At 41.8% G+C, this 23,894-nt stretch overlaps 1 protein-coding gene across 1 annotated transcript in view; it reads left to right on the forward strand.

Annotated features, from left to right (window-relative positions):
- GFOD1 (glucose-fructose oxidoreductase domain containing 1) overlaps window positions 1-23,894 on the forward strand; it is a 70,995-nt gene that overhangs the window by 6,337 nt on the left and 40,764 nt on the right. The gene's annotated exons all lie outside the window — the stretch shown is intronic.

Consider the following 23,894-nt stretch of genomic DNA (forward strand, 5'->3'; position numbering starts at 1 on the left):
CCCACTTCTCCCTGTGATTTAAATGGCAAAACGTGCCAGAGCACAGACTCTAGCTGCTTGACTGCTGGGGGCTTGGACCTTTGGCATGGTGCAGTGAAGAAAATGAGAGCAATGCTGACCTCTGCCAGTGTTTGATTTAATCTGTTATGCTTTGTTAGGCAGAGCCCATAGTCAGGGGTGATACTTGGAAGAGAAATCTTCCTTTTAAAATCTTCCTTTTATATGTGTCAGGGCTGCTGCTATCTGTTGTTTTTTTTTTTTTTTGGTAAATCTTTATGTAGGCAAGTCCTTATGACCTTTATCGTTTCAGTGTGCTTTGAGCACTATTGTTGTGCTATTCTGCTCTTACATTGTGTTAGCAATGGTGGAAAATGCAGCTTTTTTTTTAATTTTTATTTTTTTTTCTTTACTGTCTCTGGTGCTGGAAAAACTGATCTGTTCAAAGACTGGTGCACACCAGGGCTGTGTCCAGCACAGGTCCTCCCAGGGCACCCCTGTCAGTGCTAACAGTGACAGACCAGCATTAGCAGCACAATAATATCTTGATTTGGTGTTACAAACAGGTAAGAGGTAAGTAGCTCTCTGGGGCGTGGCGTGGCTTCTGGTATGGCTGAGGAAGACTTGACTAGTGTGAGTTAAGTAAAAAAGGGCTGGAAGTAGTAAAATATCTCCCATGAACGAAACGGGCATTGGTGCTGAAGGTGTAGACTGCATGTCTAGCCTTGTGGCTGTGCTAGTGAGCATCTCTTTCTGTTTTTCACTTGATGGCACAGTTTGTACAGTGAATATCACATAGACAATATCTTGTGCAGCTGTTTCTAAAATGGCACATCTGTGCTGTTGCACAAACAGAAGATGTGCCACTGAGCTTGATTCTATTAGAAGATGTGAGAAGGTATTGATCAAAGGTGTATTTATACTGCTAGAGCAGTAATTTTGTAGTTATTTAATTTGTAAGTTATTGCACTCGGCTAACATGGGAAACATCAGAAGACAGGTTTTATTATTGTTGTTGTTGTTGTTATTCTTTCTTGCATAGCTTTGTGCCTTCATTCTTGACAGACAGTGGCCACTGTGATGCCTGCTGTGGTACTGAGCTGTCTGATCCCTCTGTGACTTTGTCTAGTTGCTTGGTTTTAGGCACTTGAGTTGCTGAGTGTTCAGTGGTGCAGGTAGGTAAAAGGAAGGACTTGCAAGGTGCTTCTGTTGTTCCAGATTTTGAAAGAATATTTAATAATAAATAAAGGAAGAATATGTAGATAAATGCAGAGAAGGGAAAATATGTTGAACAAATAAAATGACTGGATTTTCAAGCTTCCCGTAGCTGCCTCTTTTCTTTCGTTTGTTTGTTTTGTTGTTTTTCTTTTCTTAAAGCCCTCTCATGCCTGAGATTGACAGTACATGACCGAGGTTTGCTGTGTGCTCCAGATATGGATAGTTGAGCACAACCCGTGATGGAGGCAGAGTAAAAGCTCTGCAAGATAAACAAGTTGTTCTATCTGCTTTTGTTTGAAAACTAGGTAAATTGTGTTAGAGCATTTGTAGATTAATATCGTTTTCTTCATACATGAAGTAGATTTTGCCCATTGTGCTTTAGTGATGGCAGAGCACCAGGAGTGAAAATGGAGTTAAATTTCCAGGATGGCCAAGATGGGTGTTTTTCACAGGCCACTGCAGTGCAACAACCCCCTCCACTGTTAATATCTGTTTGCCACAGCACTATTTCTAGTGGCTATGAATTGTTCTTGTTGCTTCAAACCACTGAAGCAGATGTGTTTACCCTACTGCTTTTTGTTTATTTTCCATGTAACAAACTCTGAGCTCCTAAGAGTGAGCTGTCAAACTCAGTGACTTTATTTGCAAGGTCAGCATGCATGCAGGTAACAAAACCACATTCCTTAGAACTGTTATTTCAGGTCTTAAGTCTTGATTTAAAGAAATTTATTTAAATGGCTAGATAATTAAAGAGGGACAATCCCTTGTGTAGGTTTCCTAAATTGATTTAAGGCCTGGTCTGCACATAGATTTTTGTACCAGTGTAATTTTGACTGCAAGGGATATGATTTCTTTAATGCAGTAGTTGCTGTGTGGTCCAGCTGATGTGACTTGGTGCGAGCACTGTTCTACCAGCACAGTGGCACCTGTCTGTGGTACAGATTATTTCTGCTCCTGTGCAGGCATAAGTGGTCAGGTGAATACATCTTTTGAGTGTTCAGCTGCCACGGTGTATCTGTGTTGCAGGTATAGTCCAGCTCTAAGTGTGTGGGTATGGCTGTGCTCTGCATAAAGATGGGTCATGGACACTGTGTGGAATTCAGTTCAGCTTTTGAGTCACTGTGAGCTTAGAGACCTTTGAACAAAAGTCTCCAAAAGGTTTCCAAACTTCTGGGCTTGTTCAGGAGCTGGCTATGAAAATGTGGTGAAGAGCAGAGGAGGATGAACCTTGCTGCCTTGCACAGCTGGCTGTGACCACCAGTGTGAGACAAGGCTCATCCACCTGGCAAGTGTCAGTGTAATTGTCCCTAGGTGCTGTGGATGCCTGGGATAGCTGCACTTCCAGATGGTGGAACTGGCATCCAGGATATCATAAACACCAGGTCTTAATAATACACAGGTTTGACTCACAGAGTAACAGGAGTTACAGGGAGTTGTGGAGGCTGAGAGTTTATCCCCTTTCTCCTTTGGAAATAGACCATAGCATGCTTTGTTTTAGCATAGCCAGGGCTAATTATAAAAGTTTGATTTTTATCAGGCCTAACTCCTGAGTATGAGCGTGGTGAAGAGCACAGCAAATGAGAACATGGTGTGAGCAACTTGCTTGGTAGTAACGTAAGAGTAAACATAGTGATTTAATGCTGGGAATAAAATTGCTTCTGTCATTTGCTACCGTGCTAGAGTTTATCTCAGGGTGAAAACTGGTGCCTTCAATTCCATCACAGCAGCAGTCACAGCTTTAGTGAAGCAGATGGAAGTGAAAAAAAGGCAGCACCTTTGTTTTGCATTCTGATGTTTCCATGGCTTTTATCAGCAATAAAGACCCTTGTTTTGGCACTTCCTTGCAGTGAATGTTTGGCTGTCTTCAGCTATTCCAACTGGCAATTTTTTGCCAGGAAATGCCCAGAAGGGAGGGCATAGTTGAATTAAATACTGTTTCTAGGGTACTGGGCTTCACATGGCTAATGAGAAGCTTTAATATAGAGAGCTTTTCAAAATCCAAAGGGAGTCAAGCAAGGAGAGAGAACTATAAAATAGTAATTACCCTTGCTGTGCTGGAATGATGTTGCTTAAAAATGTGAAACCGAGGGCTGGGCTCAGTACTCCAAATTCTTTCTCTTTGTGTCTGTACATATAGTTTCATATATGTATAAAAATCTAAAAAAACCTGTTAAAGTGAAAAATATATAAATTAAAAATTCCTGGAAGTCCCTCCCCTTCCTTCACTTCCTCAGCCCATAAAAGACAATGCAACTGTTAGTGTTTCATGTGGGGATAGGAAAGGGGAGAGAAAATAGCTGGGAGAACATCTGAAACAATTGCAGCTAAGCTTGTGTGCATCAAAATAAATTCCAGAAATGTGCCTGAAAGTTGTATGTAAAAGCTTTGATTCTGATTGTGCTTGCTCCACTGTAAAGCTCTACTAGATCAAAGGAGATAGTTGAAATTTATGATGACATTATTGAGAACACATTGTGGCCCAAAAGAAAAACCAAGTGTGCCTCAGGGAGAGGGGCCTGGCCTTGCAGATCTATGTCCTCTCACAAAGACATCTCTGTCAATTTAGGAAATGATTGATAGGAGTCTTGGGACACAGTTCTGCAAACCTTTGATTACAAGTAGTCTTCTTGAAGGCAAAAATCACTGATTCCTTATAGAGAATATTTGCAAGGCACAGTAATTCATGTAGGTAGGAATTTCCTTGCAAAATGCTTTTGTACCAATTAATCAGAAAATCTGAAGATATAGCTATGTCTCTGTAGTTCTATAGCTCTATATAGTTGTGTTTCTATAGCATATTATGGCAGCATGTCTGCAGGAATGAAAAATAAGATGGAAAATATTTGGAGCAGAGGTGCATCGATACCGTAGCCATAGCCTACAAAAATCTATCACTAAATGAGTGTGACAGAGCTTGCAGAACTCTTTTGTGACTTGCTGCTTGCCTTGAAGGAACTTGACAGTTTAGTGCTGGGAAAGATGCTTTGTGGTTAAACAGTATGAGATGCTTTGATAAAGACTTTCTTCTCAGGCAGAGTGCTAAGCAACACTCCCTGAGACTAGTTTGTGGATACAGTGTTATCCGAATGCATGAGAAGGTGTCCTGAATTTTAAATTCATGTTGCTGAAGAATTCTGTTTAAAAATCTGTGTCATGAGATGCTTTTTTTTGCAGGGGTGACATCTTTGCTAAACTAGCCAAAGTACATGTGGACATGGTCTGTGACTATTGGCATAGCCAATAGAGAGAACCATGGACCTGAAATGTAATTCTGAATATATTTTTTAGTCTGCCAAACAGCCATTAAAAAAAATGGCTTTGACGCATTGTATGCCCAAAATGAGGAAATTGTGTTCACAAGCCATCTTGCTTCTGTCTCATGAATGCTGTTCTGTTTGCTTGTGAGATTTGATGCTGCCTAGGAGACTTATTTATGCCTTTGATTATAGTGCTGTCTCTCAGCTTGTCATATAAATTTAATTGTGATGGTACTGTGGTTGCCGTTTGAAATTACAGATTTGTTCATGTAGGTGAAGGTGATCCGTCACAAGGTCTGATGATGTGCACAGATGTTTTGGCAGCTGCTGAGACCACACCTGCTTCCATCTGCGTGCAGAGGGACCTGACCCTTTATGTGTCAGGTGGGGATAAAATTATTCCACTATACCCTTGCTGTGTGTTTGGTGAGACTCCTGTTTGCTCTGAGCAACTGTGGTCTGATGAGAATTAAGCCTCAGAGTTGCTGCCCTGAGCTTCCATTCTCTGTAACAAGGGTTGTGTGTTCTAATTAGATCGCACTTACCTGCCTTCCTGAAGGTGGTTTCATCTTCCAGGATGCCCAAAACTACAGACCAGGGATGAGGGGGCACAGGGAAATGAAGAGACTGGCTGAAGTTTGTGTGGAAGCTGGTGGCAGGGGCAGAAGGTGAGGCCTCTGAGGTCTGCTCTTCTCTTTTGCTGTGGGACCTGCTGCAGCTGAATGCTGTTGAGTGGATGATCATCACAGGAAGCACATCTGAGCTGCTGGAGGAGGACCAGTCGCTGTCACTCTGGTTGGGGCTTTTCCCTGCATGGTTGTGCAGGGAGTTTAAAATCAGGGTGGGAAGAGAGGATTGGGGAGAGTGCAGAGTAACCTGGTTCACAGTGGAGAATAACCTCTACTGCTATTCTTGCTGGTGTCCCTTTTTAATGTATACAGGGCAGCTTGTCAAGGAATGGCAAGGACTATTTGAGGCACTTAATATTTTGTGGTTATTAGTGTCAGTAACCAGCTTTCCAGTGTTGGAGCTTTATCTAACAGATGCTACCAAAAACCCCAAATCTTAATAAGACAGCTTACTGTGAGCAGCGATGGCTCAGCAGCTGGGAGACTTGTATATTTATTTTTGAAAAAATATGGAGTTTCTCTTTTCTATTTGTTACAGCTCTCTGCACACTGGGAAACCCCTTTCTTTAGCAAATGGCCAGGGCCATTTTGGGCTGACTGGAGTAACTGCTGTTTTGGAAGACAGTAGCATACATCTGTAATGTTGCAAATACAACCTCGAGCATCAGCTCAAGCTGATATGAACAAGTTCAGATTTGCAGCTGCTGTTAGGAGTGCTTGAATGAAATATCATAAAAGATCTGTAATGTCATGTCTGGGCATTTTGTCAGCCTGTAGAGTGCTTGTGTATGGCCTCTTGCATTGTGCAGAATCATTTGATAGCGCTGGGTGAAAGTGAGTAGGGTGCTGGTAGTTGCTGGAGCTGCATGTGCGATTCCCTGTGCTTACAGGGAATTTGCATTAGATGGAATTGCACTGTACAGAATCATGAATGATGTCTTTCTAGTAGATATGAGTGTTAGTACGTTTCAACAAGTTGGTAAATAAATAAATAAATAGGCATCAGATAACATTGCCTTTCCTTGGTGCGTGACAGAAAACTGTGGGATGATGGTCTAACTGCTAAATCAGGTTTTGGCAAATAATTTAAGGCTTTCTTGAAGAGTCTTAAATGTAATGCAACAAGTGAGTTATTAATTGGCCTTGTGTGCTCTTTGGGTTAATGACAAAGCACCAGATTTTGGGGCTCTTTCTTACTTTGGGGAGGAATTACTTTTACATTTTTTTATTGAAAAGGATGCATCAAAGAATTAACAGCAGAGAAGTACAGGAAACTGTTAAACTTTTTTTTACTCCTAGAGAATATTAGTTTTAGTTGCACTGCAGCCCTGGACCAGGATGATGGACACATCTAGGTTTTTAGAACTGTCTTTCTGGTCTTACTACATTAGCCTGTATTCCATGTGCATTATGTGGTGCTTGCAGCTAGGAAGTCTGTAGGAAACAAGCAGATCATATGCACTATACTCTCATGATTGTAATGAGATATATTCCTTGTCCCTGTATGAAAAATCTCTCGAACAAACTTCAGATGGGATTGTGCTGTAGCAATAGACTCGTGAAATTGCCGCAACTGTTGCTGCAGGAAAAAACGAGTGTGTCACATTCTTCCAGTCCTGCCACCAAATAAAAGATATTAATTTGTAAATTAGTATTGTTCACAGAATAAATGTCTGTAGTAATAAGATCACCTTAGTGGTCTGTCTTTTTCTCATTATCTGTTCTTTTATTCCCAGGCTGGTCTGGCACCACAAAGCCTGCCAGGGCCTGAAACTAGTTTTAGGGAAATTAGTATGGGTAATTGTGCTGCTTCAGTTTTCTGGTAGCAAACAGTGGGGGTAGTTTCTTTACTGGGAAAAAAAATTGTAAAATATGGCCAGAGAGGAAGAGAAGTCAGAAAATAAGTCTTGGGCTGGGACAAACTGTAACTCTGGTGGGAGAACTGTGTAGCATGAGCCTCTGTTCTGTTTTAATGCAGCTGTACTGTCCCAATCTCTAAACCTGTTATTTACAAGACTGTGAGAGATTAATTGATGTGGACAATAGTTAGAATATTAATTAAAATGCTGTGGATGATGTTAGGAACATCAAGCCTTACGTGCTTTAAATAGAGAAACTGGCAAATGTATCATTCAAAATGCCTGTAATTTTCAGTCTTGGATCTTGTTTCTTCTTCTTTTGGATGCTCAAGTAACTGTAAATTGCTTCACAGGACCCAAGACAGTGAAAATTCAGGTATTTATGGTCAAATGTTCGTTTTGGTAGGGTTGAAGTGATTTCGACTGGCCTGTTGCTTTTCAGACATGGTAACCAGAAAAAAAAAAGCCTGTGTGGAGCAATCTGAGATTTACCTCTACATTTCCTAGGAGAATTTCATCTTTTTTCATGTCCATATACCCCTGTGCTCATGTAACTCCTATTCTTTCACAGAAAAATATGGATTCAGTCATTCTTTATTCCTCCTTGGGATTAGAGGTGGAGCAGGTGAAGAGCACTGAGCAGTTGGGAATGGGACTCCCATGTTTCTCTAGTTCTCAGTTTTGCAGATCCTACAGCCTTTAAGACATCTGTGGCATTCCTTTTTTCCTGTTCTTATTACATCTCCCACGAGAAGTTTTACAATGATGGGAAAACTCTCACCTCTGTTGGTAGCTGCAGGTGTTGGAGCCCATTCATCTGAAGCACATCAACAGCAGAGAGTGATCACAGGCAGAATAAGCTTGCAGAGCTCTTATTCCAGAGTGCCTCAGTACAGCAGTGGGTGTTTTGGGTTAAAGTGGGAGAAGGGGGCTATTCACTTGGGCATGGTCAGACCCCTGGGCAGCTGGTCCCTCTCTCCATTTGTGTAAAACAGTGGAATAGATGCAGTTGTCCTCTAGGCAGTGGGTTTGTTAGGCATCAATGCAGAGGTGTCTTTCACTTGGTGGGAGGCTAACTGTGGAAACTCAAGCAGAATTGCATTGAAGGTCAAATGCTGAAAGATTCATAGCCCTGAAGATCTCACTGTCTCTGAAATCTTTGGCCATTCAAAATCTTCCAGACTTCACCCCCCCGAGAGCTTGATCAGGAGTGCATCAGGCGTGACCCTAATGGAACTTCCACATGCCTGAAGCCCAAAGACTTGAAAGCCTTCTTATCTGCTGTTGGCAAAAAGTCCTCTGTTTGAAGTCGCTTTCTGTTTAGCAGTTGTGTTTTGTCCAAAATTCCAAAGAAACTGGTCTTCTACTGAAAGCAGCATTACAAGAGATGGAAAGCCAAACCCAGTTGCTTGCATTGTTTCAGCATTTCCGTGATATTGAAAGAAGTGGCCAGACCAAGTTGTTTTTCTTTACTTTTTTTCTTTTTTTTCTACTGCAGAGCTTGTTTTATGGCTGATGCCTTTTTGCCGGGTTTTATCTCAGAGGAGTCAAAAGCTGTAAATACTGGGAGTGGGATAAAGAGAATGGAATTTGTGATGGAAATGCGCAGTCGGCCGTAATTGGGCCGTGCTGCCACTGCTGTCTGCACAGCAGCAAATTTTAGTCAGATCAGAGAATATTGTATTTCTTTCTGTGTGGCTGACTTTCTTACATTTGTTGGCCTTTGTTTGGCTTGTTACCTTTGTTTGGAAACAGTGCCAAAAAAAAGAGACTTATGAGGGGTGAGGAGTTGAGGTTAAAGTCCTGTATTAGGAGCAGAAACCACCTAAGTCTTCCTTCTGCCCCCTTTGCAGGAAACAGACACTTGCTGCAGGTTCTCTGAATGTCACAGCAACGTGGCAGGCCATGCCCAGCCTTGTGGGAAGTGGTGAAAAGGCTTAGCAGTGCTCTTTGGCATTTCTTGTCTTTGGAAACGCACTGCTTGAAAACTTTAGATAACATTGCCTGGAAGAGGAGGATGTGTTTCAGTCAAATGATAAGAGGGGAGGGGCTGCTCTCAGGGCAGAGTGTGAGACACCTCCCTTGTTAGAAATGGGAAAAATAGATGAAAACACAAAATGGAAAGGCACCCCCTCATGCTGACAAATTTGGCCTGAGGAAGCCAGCTGAATAAAGGCTGGCAGGGGAGGGGATGGGGAGAGTGTTGGAGCAGGAGGGAACAAGTGTCAGTGCAGCAGGCTGTGCTTCTGGGACTAGGCTTGCAAAAAATGGAAGGGGAAAGAGGATGTAGTTCTTGTTACTTTGAAACTCCCTTATCTGCCCTCCCTCCTTCCTGGGAGCTGTCCCCTGTCTGCCTCCCTCCCACTACAGGCTGTGGGCTGCTTGCCTGGAAAGGGTTGTGCACGAGTTGCCCCTAGGATGTGCTGCAGGGGTCATGTGGTGGTGGTGGCCCCCTGACAGTGAGATGCAGCTGGGAGGAGAGGGCTGGAGCAGGACCTGAAGTGAGCTTTGCATTACTCCGGGAAAGGGTAAACTGAGAGGGAGGAAGACATCATTGACTTCAATGAGAACTGTCACACATCTCCAATACGAAGATGCAGTGAATTAATGAACCTTCCCTGGAAGTGAAAATGCTAGCCATATGCTTTGGTGGTGAAAAAGGTTAAACAAAGTGTGTTACCTTTACTTTCTTTTCTACAAGTTGTCTTGAACTTTCCAGAGAAAGACTCTGTAAAGGCTCTCTCCCTGTGGAGATGAACTTCAAAGATCAAGACTGGTGAGTGGAGGAATAAAGCAACCTGTCTAGCACTGAAAACTCCCCGCTGAGGTACCAAGAACTATTCTGGTCAGGCAGAAAATGCTTTGGGCACCAAGTGCAGCAGGTTACTGATAACATCACTGTGATGGTGAAGGATGGAAAGTTAGCCTTCCTTTAGAAGATTAGGAAGGCAAAGAGAAGTCAGGCACAGTTAGAAATTCTTGTTTATTAAACAGAGGTGATGAATAGGTATTTCAGCATCAATAAGCCATAAGACATTCGATAAGAGCTTGTTGAGTAACTCCAGAAGTTTTGCCAAACACGGTAAGGTCTGTTTCAAGTGACCTGGCATGTGTCTGTGTGTGCCACAGCCTCCCATACTTTCAGGTATATGAGCTGTCCTCCCAAGATGATTGCTGAAATGTGCTATGGGCAGATGGCCAGTGTCACCTAGCCTGAACTCAATGGGTTAAAAAGTCTGTAAAAATTTTAACTTTGATTTTTTTCTTTTTTTTTTTTTCTTTTTTTTTTTTTTTTTTTTTAATGAGGTGGGCCTCCAGATCAATGCTTTCCTTCATGTTCTGGAAAGGGAACAGCACTGGTCCAAGCTCCATCAGAGCTTGCTCTTGGTTGCTACTTTTAGCTCTGTGTCACAACCCTGCCATCTGCCTTGTTTTGTTGAAGCCACCCAGCTCCTCATAGCAAGGGCCTGTAAAGATCTGTGTGTTAACCTGGCCTGTGCTATGATGCTGCTGATTTGGCAGTGGTTCCTATGCAGTGTATTTCAGGTGTGCAGGAAGCATTACAGTTAGGTGGGCTCAAACTTAGTTGCTGTTGTTTGAATAGAGTTAAATGCCCCAGTGATGCTGTCACCCCTGCAGCCTTCTTCACTGAGACACTTTCCTAGTGCATGCAGTACTTGAGTATTCTCCAGGCAGCTCCAAGCAGTGGCTTGTAGGTGTCTTCAGACTGATCAGTGGTTCAGTCACGCCCAGTGTAGAGGGAGAGCAAAGAAAATGTTGTCCCTTTCTCACTAGGTCCACAGCCTGTAGTGGCACATTTTTAAACACTGTGCTTGGAAGAGGAAGCTAAAGCAGCTGTCACAGTGACTTGCTTGACTTGGCCCCATGAGCAACTCAGCCTTTTCCTAACATGGGTATGTCTACAGTATGCATGACTTTGTATAGCTGAGCTATGTTTTTCTCCTCCAGGCTCCTCTTTATGCAAGTTTTTCTCATGTGAAATATTTTGGATTAGATGAAGTTTACAAGGAGGAGTTGACATTACATTTCAAGGTTTGCTTCTGCTATTGCACTGGCATACTGACATCATATCCCCTGGGGTCAAACCTCTGGGATGAGAGCCAGTATTTAAAAAGATTTTTTTGCAGGGTGGAGGAATATCTATGGAACCTCTGAGTTCGACCTCTCCCTCTTAGACTGCTTGTTCATTATTTCAGATTCCACCTCTACAACAAGTAAGAAAAGACTCTGTTAGCCCTTTCTGTGCTAATTCATGCTTAACCATCTGCTCAGGAGGCACTGATGACACTGCATGCAGCTTGATCTCCTCCTGACTCGTTTCTGAATTGCTGGTACATCCCTGTATGCTGTTAAGCCATCTTTGAAGCTCGCTGTGTCACAGCAGCATACACGAGGGGTAAATCTACTGAAGTCAGCCAAGTGGTACCAGCGTGAAACTGGAGTGACCAGAAAATCATGTCTCCTTTCTTCTGGATTATGTATAGCAGAGAGGGGTGAAAGCCTCAAGTGAGCAGAGAAAATTTTGAAAGCAGCTTTTTGATTTCCCTACCAAAGAGTCTGGCCAAGTATGCTGAAAGTAATTCCGGAGACCACAGGCTGATTTGAAGTGGATCCCTGGAGCTGCATAAACAGACAGTGCATTATTCATGAGGTAACTGAGCCTTTGCCCTGCTCCAGCAGACTGGGACAAGCAGAAATGTACTTGCTTCCTTCACCTGGTTGACTGGCCCTCTGGGAAGGCTCTTTGCAGAGTGGAGTGGAGAGCAGAGAAGGCTGCTGATACAATTAGGCTGATTTGCACTTGGACTTAGGAGCAGTTATGGGAAGTCCATATGAATTCACTTACTACTTGTTAGTGCTGTGTTTGCCAGACAGCCGTCAAGGGGGATCAGAAGTCTGGGGTGCACAAAAATGGTGCAAGAGGGAAAGACTGCCTAGGTACCAGTGTACCTGTGTGCTAGCCCCATGGGCTCAGGCACATCCCATCCTTGTTCCTCCTACACTCATTTGCAGAAAACAAAAATAACAGCAATTTTCATTAGAAGCTGTTGAACATGGCCTCCTTCAGTGTATTTTAGAATCATAATCTTGTAGAAAGCATACCTCACCCAGCAGGAATTCAGCAAATCCAATAACAGGCTTATGATGCTGGATCTGGCATGAGAGGTTTTGGCTCAGCTGGACATAAACTGACTGGAGAGCAGAAGGGGCTGCCCTTGTTTGTGCCCTAGCTATGATGTTCATGTGGGATGTGTTTGTGGGAGAACTGGCTGTTGTGTGGGGTTTCTCCTTGAAGCATCTTGTCACAGGGAAGCTAAGTAGACATAGAAACGTGGACTTGAAGCAGTTGAAGTGGCCACAAAGGAATCTGGTTGGTGGCTATTGCCCTTTTCCTTCATGCTTTGTTTGTCAGTCTTGCAAGTTCCACATCCGTCTACTACCTTACTAGTTTCTCTCCTCTCTGATTTTATTCTAGGAACAATGCTAAAATGACATTTTGCTCCTCTCCCATTCCTCCACTGCTTACTTTGCCATCTAAATGCTGATCTCCAGCAGTTGTAACGTAAATGTGCCATGAGCAAAACCTACTAAAATACTGTGATCTGACAGGGAGCAGATGAATGTTGTCATTTGAATGTATTCTGCCAAGTTTTACTTCGTGTTGTGTGTGTAGCGGGGGATATTTTAGCTGGTACAGATGTGCAATAATGTTCTTAGTACCAGGGCTGCACTCTCTTGTAATAGTCACAGGTCATTGGCAAAAAAAGGTGTTCAGAGAGAGGGCTGGCATAATCATGCTGTTCCATAATCATACTGGAAGAACAGGTCTTATGTCTTCAGAATATGCTGCTGTGATTCATCATGAAAACAATCACTTAGCTTTGGGTTTGTGTCTGACAGACTGCTCTCTTACTGTGTCATATGTTCATAGCCATTTGAGACAAAACTGTTGCGGTCACCTAATTAATCTCCTGGACAGAGAAGAGTTTTCTCTACAGCATATTTTTGTGATATATCTGATCTTAAATATTTTCCTTTATGGGGATTCCATCACAATGATCTCTCTGCTGAAAGAGGTACTTTGTAGTCAGGCTATACTGTCCTTTATTAATTTAATCACATTATTTCCATGTAACTCAGTTTTTAATACCTTAATTAGTTCTCTTCAATCCTTGTCGTTCCATTGTTTGAATTCACCTGTTCTTCTACATTGATGTCATATTGTTTGTTGGTGTGTTCTACATTGATGTCATATTGTTTGTTGGTGTGATTGAGGAAATTAACTTTGTTTACTAACACCTCACATAATCTTCAAAACTGCATTCAGATGCCATTAAAATGGGTTGGGGGTTAGACCACTGTGACAGAAAAGGTTGGAGCTAAATAATCCCCCATATTGGTTTCCAGCTGAAACCATATCCCAGTGGTGTAGTAAAAAGCAAAAATAATGCTGTGGTCACAGTCCATCTTCTGGTGTGTGGTCAGATGACCCAAGAGAGCATCTGAACTATTTAAGGCCTGCGGAATCAATGCTGAATGTGTAAGCAGTCACTACTGTAGAGCCATCTGGATTAGAGAAGCATGCACAAGAAAATTATGTTTTCCCAGACCTTCTGCAATGGCTGTTACCAAGGGGTTGTGTTTTCCCTCCATACCCCTATGAGTGGTCTTCAGGAGGTGGTTGGTGTGCTTTGACACTGCTTTGCTCTCTGTGAATGCAGGCTGCACAAGGGTGTTGGGTCTGATGTGCCTGTCGATCTCGGCCATGTCAGATGGGTGGGCAGACAGTGACTGTGATTTTTCTTTTTCAGCTCTTCAGTGAGCAGCTCAGGCTATTCATTGCAAAAGCCTGCCAGCAGCTCTTCCCATTCAAGTGGGTGATGTTCTAGCAGCATCTCAGAGCTGGCAGAAAAGAGTGATGATCAGATGCAGCCAGTTAAAAAAACTAAGCATATGCTTTACAGGAGCATTTGTTCTGTACGCCTGAGCTGAAGTTGGAATTTCACAGCGTCAAGGCAGAACAGTCTCACAGGGGAAATAGTGGCCTTTTGGGAAGCTTACTTAAATATTAGATGGACTGAGATGACATGTCAGCTCTGCATTAAGAAGGTCAACGATTTTGCTGCATCAGGAAACCCAGAGGTGGACATAGCCTGCTGAGCACAGAGGTCTTGTTAGTGCTGTGGGTGTTACAGAAGCATAGCTAGAGTGGATGGGATTACGTTAAACATTAGTATGGTAGCATTAGACCCTGAGTATTTGTAGGTTTACTCCCCAGATTGTATCAACACATTATAAAATATATGTAAAGTTGTAGCTGAGGTGATACCTCATGATGGGAGAGGTTCCTTGAAACAAGTTCCCCCTTGCATGCTGAATTTTGAGGGACAGTTTCTTCTGTGTCTTTCAGGTGCTATGGGAGACCAGTCTCGTAACATCATGAAGTTAGGTTACACACCCCGACTCAATGCCCTCAGTTGTCGTCTCAGAAGAATAGCTGAGAGCTGCATGAGGATGGAAGCTGAAACCCCCATTCTCTTGGGCATTTGGCCCATGCTGGGTTGGATGCACTGGTGTGAATGCAGTGGAAGAAATCATAGTTGCTCTTCTGTTCAGGAGCACATACAAGTCTCTGGAGATGCCAGTCTCATGCTTCCACCAGCTTTAAATTCACAGAATGATAAAATGCAATTGTTGTATTAAGTGACCCAGCTGTAATACATGAAGAATGTGTGGCACATTAAACCTGTCTGGTTCATACAGAAATTCATGTATAATTCACAGTTTTTGTAAATATGTCAGTTTAATGCTTCTCTGCACCTATCAGCAAAGCTCTGTCTCCCGTGGGTTAGTTAGACCTGACAGCTTCTGAAACTGGACCCTGAATTGTGTGACAAATGGTGCTGAACTCTGAATATTGCTGAATAACAACTAATTTCAAATTCAGGAAAAAAAAATCCTACAGTCAAACCCATTTACTGAAGTTTCTCATTGTCTCCTTAGGGCAATTTTAAGACTTCATCCTTCTTATGATGATGGAGGAACCCTTTACTCTCTTAGCAGAACAAGATTGTACCAGCAGTAACCAAGCTTAGATTATTCTTCCCTGGATGCATTCCACCAGCATCAATAAATGTAACATAATTGTTACATTATTGTTATTGGCAGTTGTTGATCATCTTAGAGTTCTTTCAGATACTTATTCAGATACTTTTTAGTTTAATTCATACAATATTTTCTTGTAGACTGTAGCTCCTGAATAAGAGTCACTTGCTAACTTTTGACAGAAATGTGCCAAGCCACAAGGCTCTTGGTGACTGGTGTGATGCCTACTTCTTATTAACTGAATTGCTTGTATTCCCTGGATAAACTGTGTTGTGCTTTTGTAAAGCCTGTGAGAATGCATGATTTTGTGTGTTTGGTGCTTGCAAGCCCTCCTTGTAAGTGACAACACTGGTCTCTTAGGTAGTCCATAGTAAGTAACAGCTTGGTTTAGTCACTGCTCCTCAGCAAACAATCTCAAACGCACTATAAACACAATGAAAATAATGTTAAATAACATGTTATATTGTGGCTCACTCAGAGATGCTGAGAATTTTAAGAGCTATTGCATGGTAAATTGTTAAAACACATTGCTCTGCAGGATGCTAATGTAGCCTGGGCTGAAGCCAAAGTCTGTACAAGTCTAAATGAGTTAGTTGTCCAGGGAATTACACTGCTTTGGACTGGGTCCTTTGGATGGGATTTTCACAAGCAGTCAGCAGTGCTCAACTCCATGACCCTAACTTCAGTGGGAGTGGAGAGCCCAGTGCTGTGTTTTCCTGCTGTTAAATCCTACTGGATTTAACATCATATTTGAGTGACTCAAAGGCACTGAAGGGAGGAAAAATAATCTGCATTTTCAAGTCAGATACAGTATAAATTCTCTCAAGATCTGGTTTTACCAGTGACTGTACAAGTTACAAAGCTCGCTTTACCACATGGTCAATATGAGTTATTTTCCTGCACACAGATGAGTCAAACCAGAGGCAGTGAAAGGTGTGTCTGCATTGCTAAACAGCTTTTTGGTGGGAGCTGGGACCCCTCTTCAGGAAATTTAATGTGTATCCTCTGAAGGGAGCTAGAGCAAGAGGCTTTAACATCTGGAAGCCCTCCCAGGGCACATCTTAAACTTTGTATTCCTGAGCTCTGGTTTCTTATCCAGTTTCATGCTGTCAGTTATCACATTTTAACAGCTAGTGGAAGTTGTGTGGCTGCCTACCTACTCTGTTGAAGGGTGTCATGGTAATTCTTTATTCTTTCTTGAATTACTGTAATCCCTCTCTTTGGGAAACAAACCAAAACTTATCTATAATAAAAACAAGAGCAAGTTTTCCTGCAAATACAACAGCACAAAAGCTGGCTGCTCTTTCCCACTGAGGCTATCTGACCCAAGCAGCCTTTCCCCTATCACCTTCAAAGCCCTTCATTTAAGGGAAGGGAGCGATTACTGAATCATTAAGGATAATAGCTATTTACTTTTGGAAACAATGGGCTTGATGAACCACAAAAAATAGCCTGATTTTTAGAAGTGCATTTGTCTTAGAGAAAACTAGCTGGGTTTTGGGGTGGAAGTACGTACATTTTAATGAGGTGGTAGAAAGTGACCTTTTGTTCTGAGACTTTTTTTTTTTTTTTTTTTTAATCTTGAGGACTGACATCCTCAAGCATGGACCTCAGCTTGGAAATGTCAGGCTGAAAAACAGTACCAACATTTAAAGTAAAGAGCACAGAATTTAAAACTTTGTAGTGAGTACAAATTGTCAGAGTTGCCTGACACCTTGCTAGGAGTTCCTGGTTTTACCTTGTGTGTTTTTATCTCTGTATGTTAACATACAAATTTGCTTTGTCTGCAGTAGGAATATTGCCATGTAATCATCAACATGTGCAAAACTGTTCCTATTTGGTAGAATCCCAGAATGGTATGGCTTGGAATGGACCTTTAAATCTCAGCTAGTCCAGCCCTCCTGCCATGGCAGGGACACATTCCACTATATCAGTTTGCTCAAAACACCTCTGTGGCCTCAAACACTTCCATTGATGGCATACCCACATCTAGGTATTTAGTCACGTCTGCTTAGGTTACAGTGTAATTAAAATGTGCTGAGGCAAGGGTAATAGAGAGGGTATTACTGTGGTAATTAGCATATTATTGTAAAATAAGGGATACTGCTGGATTTGCTTTGTGAGCTGGGTTGAATTACAAACTGGAGGTTAGTGGTGGTGGGATAGCAGAATTATTTTCCTTCCAATTTTTCTCTCAGTCCTTCCAGTTCACATGACTCTGGAGCTTGAAAGATGTGTGTATTACCTACAGTCTGGGCTAAAACAGTGACTTCTGCTCTGTTGTAAGTAATTTTGGCATTTGTATGGATTTATTTCTCAGGGTGTGTAGTCTTAGATTCACTCCAGGCTTGAAGAGTGGGAATAAATGCCACTGCAGACACAGCTGAAGAAAGTTTTTGGCTTTTCAGAAGAGATCCTGGCAGGGTACTTGACAGTGGTACAGATGTGCATGGTAGAGACTTTAAATGCAGGATCCTGCTGCTGTTCATGATGATTGCTGTGAAATAATTACTAACAGCTGCATGCTAACCTAATGAAGAAATACTAATAACAGACTGCACAATGGCAAGGAGATAAATAACACAGGAAGATCAAAGCTAGGAGAAAAAACCCAACAGAGTTTTTGAGCTTATGTAGATGGTTCTTCATAGACAAGTGATTTGTGAAAAGTCTTAGGTGAAAGTGCCCTAAAAGTGGAGGTAATCAGAGTAACCCAGGTCATACGTGCATTTGGTAAATGGTGTTGGCTGTACCTTTGACTTTGGCAATTGAGATTTGCAGGTTTAAGCCCTTTGCATTTTATGAAATCCTTGGCAACCTTTTGATGCCTCTGCATGCTTTCTTCCTGTGGAGAGCTCCAGGAGCATTTCTTGTCAGGGATAGACAGATGTGCTATCTTTGCCTTCTGCTGAGCCTCTGCTGGGGTGCACAAGCCCTAGCAAATGATAAAATGTGAAATTTGTGATCAGTGTTTGAAGATGAAGTGTCCACCAGTCCCAGTATTGAACTGTGTAGGGCAACTTGTAATTGGATTTTTTATTATTAAACTCCTTGCTTATTCAAAGCTTTTGCATAAAATACCCAATGATTTCACTGGTAGAATATGAGGATATGAATCTTATTCATGCTACTGCATTTCCTCCTATGGTAAAAATGCTTTAAAATCCTCCTGTAATAAGTATATAAATATTTTAAAGTGGTTTTAAACTTAAAGGAATGTAGTGAAGTGACCTCTGTGCTCTTAAGAATCAGACTCTACTATGTCTGAAGGGGATTGTTCTATTGGCATCTGATAATATGCTCCAATTTATAGGGAATCTGTTTTTCAGTGAGCATTGCAGGCTTAACTCTGTCAGCTGGCTGAACTTTTGGGATAGGGACAAGGTCATCATTCAGTGCTTGTAGCCTGAACAAGTAAAGCTTCCCCACTTCTGCTGCTGTCTTTGCCCTCCAGGAGACACATGAAAGACACTGGCAGAGCCTCTTTTTAATTTTTTTTCAGTTCAATTTTAGATCATTTCAGCATTTATTGCCCTTTCTGCTATTGCTTAGATCAAATGACATTATGTGATCCAGCTTGTCTTTGTACAGTGGATGAACTTTTGTCACATGTGTGGTGTCTCCCACACTCTAATGACCTTCAGCAAATAAATGCTTATTATTTCCTGGTTAAACACAAGAATTAGATGCTTAATAACATGTATATTAGCATGTTATTGGCATGACCTATGTGTCATTTCACACATAGGTTCCTAAGGGCTTCATGCTGAATCAAAGGAGTGATTCTAAAGTACATAATGGCTAATTTGTCTCACAAAAAAAAATATGACAAAGTAGTAACTTTGTGATCTTTCTTTAGGAAATACAAATAAGTATGTGTATATAAAAAGGAGGAGCATCACCCTTTAAGAATTGCTTGCAGCTTTTGGGTAAATTTTAAGCTGTTTTGCTGCAAATGCTTTGTTTTATTGGCAGTGTGCAGTCATGGTGCTTAAAGGTGATTTAAGGTATATAGAAAGGCACAGTATCTTTTATCTGACGGACTGATGAAGTTTGGGAAAAACTCCAAGCTTTCAAAAGCATTTGCATTGTGGGTTGAGATTTTTGTTGTTGTTTTTGTGTTTTGTGGGGTTTTTACGTGTTACAGGAGCCTTAGTGAGTGAGACAGACATACTAAACTTCAGCAGACTTTCTGTTCTTTAGTTTAATTTTGCGTTCTGGCAGTGAACCGTGCTAAAGCTCTTTCCACTTCACTGGTGCATGCTGGAAAAGTGTAACTGAGAGCTTATATAGTTTCGAGCAGACACTGCAGTAAAATTCCCTTCTGACCCTTTTTGCCTTTCAGGCTTTTGCCAATCCTGCCAAGTCACCTAAAATGCTGGATTAAAAATATCTCGCAGAGTCAGAGCTGGTTAATCTGTGCTTGGTTTGTATGTCTGGACAAGCAAAAGGTTCTCATTGGTGATTTGGATATGCTTTTTGCCATTGCCTCATTTTAGGGCCTTCTTGTACCATAGATTTGACCACATATGATTGTGGTTCCATCCCTTCAACATGCACAGAAGATAAGATTTTTTTCAGGCAGGAGACATGGGTTTCCATCTCAAGCATTTGAGACCACAGCAGCTGAGAGCTCAGGCTTTTAAGTAAAGAAGGTGGAAGCACAGCAAGAACAAGAACAAAACCAGGGTGAGAGTTGTATTTTCCTGCCCTGGAAACTCAAAAGTGCCCCCAGATACAAAGATGTCTAGTTGGTGCCCTGCATGCCCTAACCGAGCCAGGGTGATGATCAGCAGCAGTGAAGCTGCAGTAGCACAGACATCAGCACACCCCGTGCAAAGTCACCAGGCATCCTGTGGCCTGTGAAGCTCCCTGCTGCTGTGGTTTCACTGCTTTTGCTGCTACAGAAAAACTCATTCAAGTGTGTCAGCACGTGCAGCAGTCATACTGTGCTGGCACTGTAGACATGAGCTTGGAGAGCAGTGTCTGATGCTGTCTCCACTGGTGTAAGGGAAACACCAAGCACGACTCCCGTGACTTGGAGGGGGACTTTTTACAAGGGCATGTAGTGACAGAACAAGGGCTAGTGCTTTAAACTGAAAGAGGATGGGTTATTAGATATTAAGAGGAAATTCTTTACTGTGAGGGTGATGAGGTACTGGAACAGGTTACCCAGAGAAGTTGTGGATGCCCCATCCCTTGAAGTGTTCAAGGGCCAGACTGGATGGGGCTTTGAGCAACCTGATGTAGCGGAAGGTGTCCCTGCCCGTGGCAGAGAGGTTGGAACTAGATGGTCTTTAAGGTCCTTTGCAACCCAAATTTTTCCATGGTTCTATGACTCTAGAATGTGTTACAACATCTGACCTTCAAAATGGGGACAAAGCTTAAGGTAGATTACAGGTAGGAATATCCATGTAGGCTTTCTTGATTGTTCTCATTCAGAGTGGTGATTTCATATGATGATAATGTATATGAGTTTGTGACTGACTGAATGGGCTAAACTCAGGCTTGGCTTTCACTTGTTAAGCTATGCTGAAATAGTTACAAGAACAGAAACAGTAGTGCTGCAGGTGTTTAGCTATAAAGGTGATTTACACCAGTGTAGTTTCTTCCTTTAAGAAGAGTGAAAGAAGCTATCCTGAAATAAAGCAGGATACAGATAAAACTGTTTCTACAACAGATAACCTAGAGAATCTGTGAGTACTTGGGAAACATTTTAAGAATTAGTCAAGGATTTAGACCAATTGTTTCCCAATTCTGTGGGTGGCTACTAAACTAAAATAGTACTTCTCTAAAATATCTATCTTGCTTTAAAATTCCAGATTTACATTCAAATAGCAAAAGTAATGGTGTGTTTTGTTCCCTCACTTCTATCACTTGATTGTTTTGGTACACAGAGTACTTGAATCCCGAACAAGTGAAGATGCATGTGGCCATATATTAGATCTGCACATGGAACATACATACAAGATATTGTCATTTTACATATTATAATACCATAGGCCATATTTGGCACATGAGCAAGACTGTACTGTGCTAGGCATTGTATCAACACAGAACAGAAGGCTGATTCTGTCTGATGAGCTTTCCATGTTTACAGAAATCAATATGGATGGTACATAGGGGAGTGCGGAGAAGGGAAGGGCATGATATTTTTCTGAAGGCAGATGTCAGTTCTGACACAGAAAATAAAATGCAGGAGAGAAGCACTAGCAATGGGAAAGGCAGGATGAAGGAAAGCATGAAAAGATTTGTTGGAAAACCAGATATTTGGGTGATAGTAGAAGGCTTCACAGGGTGATCAGAAGCAGGAATCAATGTCTCAGCAGTGGGGAATGACAAAAGGGTGAGGGTAAGAGATGGGGAGGCTTGAAACCAAACATAAATTTGATGCAAGAATGCATCTCTTGAGAGAGAGCTGGTGATAGTGACAGGTTTGGGCTGTGATATTTGCCAAAGCTATTTGACTGGAAGAGAGCAAGCTTCTCCTTATCAGGACTGGAGGAAATGATGTTGGAGTTGCTGAGATGTTCATTACTGGAGGCCTGAGAAAAGAAGAACTGTACAAACACTGTGTAAAAAATACATTCAGGATGTGCTGTCTACCCCTCTGTGTTAACATAGGTAAAAAAAATAAGTGAATTTAAAGTGAGTTTTCTGTTACTAACTACACTGCTTACAGGTAGCTCTGTTTGGGAACAACAGACCCATTTTTCTATTTAGCTTAACCCTTTTCAAGTGAAACTGCAGAGAGGCATGTTTCTGGTCTGGAAGAAAAGTATCCTTCTGCAGAGAACTGAGGAAATCAGGAGAGGCTATTAGGATAAGCTCTGTCTCAGTAAGAGCTTCAGTATAATCCAGATCTGTAGACATAAATGCTGTGCATATCCAAGCTGACAGCTAATGGTACAGGGATGAGCTGTGTTGTCCTTAGGCAAGAGGAGGCAAAATAAGCATTCCCTTTTACTGTGTTGTACTTGAGCTGAAGGCTAGATATTGTGGATGTGCTGTCCAAAAGACAGGCCAAGCATTTACTGACTGCTGAAAGGGAGTAGCCTGGAAGTAGTCATACATTAGTGTGTCATCAGTTTGGTTACAGTTGAAACTGTGGATAAATTTTTCCAGGGATAAGATGCAGCGGTAGAAAAGAAAATCCAGTCAGAGCATTGTGTGTAACAGAACCACAGAACATGGGAGAGAGTGTTGAAGAGAGCATGAATAAAGCAGGAGAAATAAGGTTTGGACAGAGTCATAAAATTATGGCTTTTACATGTCCTGAGAGACAGCAGGAGCAATTGTATTCGTACTGTTACAGTACTGTAAGGTCACATTAGTGATGCTGAATGCTGTATGGTTAATACTGCTGTAATGTTTGTGTGATAAGGAATATCAGCAATCGGTGGTTATATTAGCAGTCTAATCTTGGCAAACAATTGAATTAACATCGTGTGTGAGAGTAATGAGACAAGAACCTTAAGCAGTGATTGATTGTTCCATGCCTGTACTACTGCTCAGTTAGGGAAAAGTGCAGGTTTTTTTTTCTGATTCTGTGAGAGATTTCAGCTGTAATCAATGGGAATTTCTGCCCTCAAGAACCAAGCAATTTAGCACTCTTTTGTTATGCTGTGATTGCTTTAAACATTAAACTTCCCAAGAAATGAACATTCTGTTAGTCAAATATAAACTATAAACATGGCTTGAATTCACTATTCTGTTTGTTTCATTTGAAGCAGGTGTAAAGCTCCTGCCATTTTGGTGGGATAGCAGTTTGTACTCGGCTTCATCTCTGTGCTGGTACACACAGCAGCACAGTGTTTGGTGTAGTCCAAGTTGTTACAGATATGGTTGAATTCCAGGAAAAAAGGCTGGAGAAGAAACAGAGGATTGTGCACAAGGAGATTCTCATCGTAGATGAACCTGTGTTTTCTACTGGTTTTTGCCTTGACTTTGCATAAGTGATCAAGATCTGTTGAATACCCAGTAAGGAATGCTAGTGCCAGGTTGCCTTACTGCTGTTTGTAAAGGGCTTGGTGTGATCCAGTGCAATCACTGGCACTTGGAAGGTATGACAATTTCATTCTTATTTTCCTTCCTATTTTTAATAACCTTTGCCCTGTTCTTCCTCAGCCTGCTACGTCAGATTGGTTGTAGTCATAGGGCTTCTGGCTATGTTCTCCCAGAGAGTTATGTTCTAGTTCGGTTTTTAAAGGTAAAAAGAAAGGGAAGTGGTTGAATGTCTTTCTCTTTAATGGAGAAGTGTTCTCTTTTCTGAGCAGAAAGGTTTGTGGTGCTTTCTGGAAACATCGAGACTGAGTTCACAAGACTTGCTTCTGGGATCTTCTTCAGCAGCTGGATCGCCTGTGCCTTTGTAAATCTTACAGAAAATATTTCTAATCAACTGCTTATCACAGAAATTCCTGAGCTGTCCAGAAGCAGAAGCAATTGGCTTTGGGAAAGCAGTTATTGATCCAGAAAAGCTGAATAATTGCAACAAGCAGTAATTAGCAAAATCAGATTTCACTCTACATTAACTGCCCTTACATAATTATTACACTGCACTTGTTGGCTCTTTCCCACATAATTTTGTCACTGGTCTCCCATTAATAAAGCAGTTTTAAATCCATTGGTAACAAACTGCTCAAGTCATTAAATTTCTGTATCCATTCCTCTGTCTTACTTTGCAGAGCCATGGTAACTCGCTGTTAGTTTGTTTTGCCAAAGCTTTTGCAAAACTTTGGCAGTGGTTCCCACAGACTATGGCAGTGGCACTGTGCTATATCCCGAGATTTTCTGAGTCACGTTAAGAT

Source organism: Motacilla alba, chromosome 2, assembly GCF_015832195.1.
Source record: "Motacilla alba alba isolate MOTALB_02 chromosome 2, Motacilla_alba_V1.0_pri, whole genome shotgun sequence".
NCBI classification, from domain to species: Eukaryota; Metazoa; Chordata; class Aves; order Passeriformes; family Motacillidae; genus Motacilla; species Motacilla alba.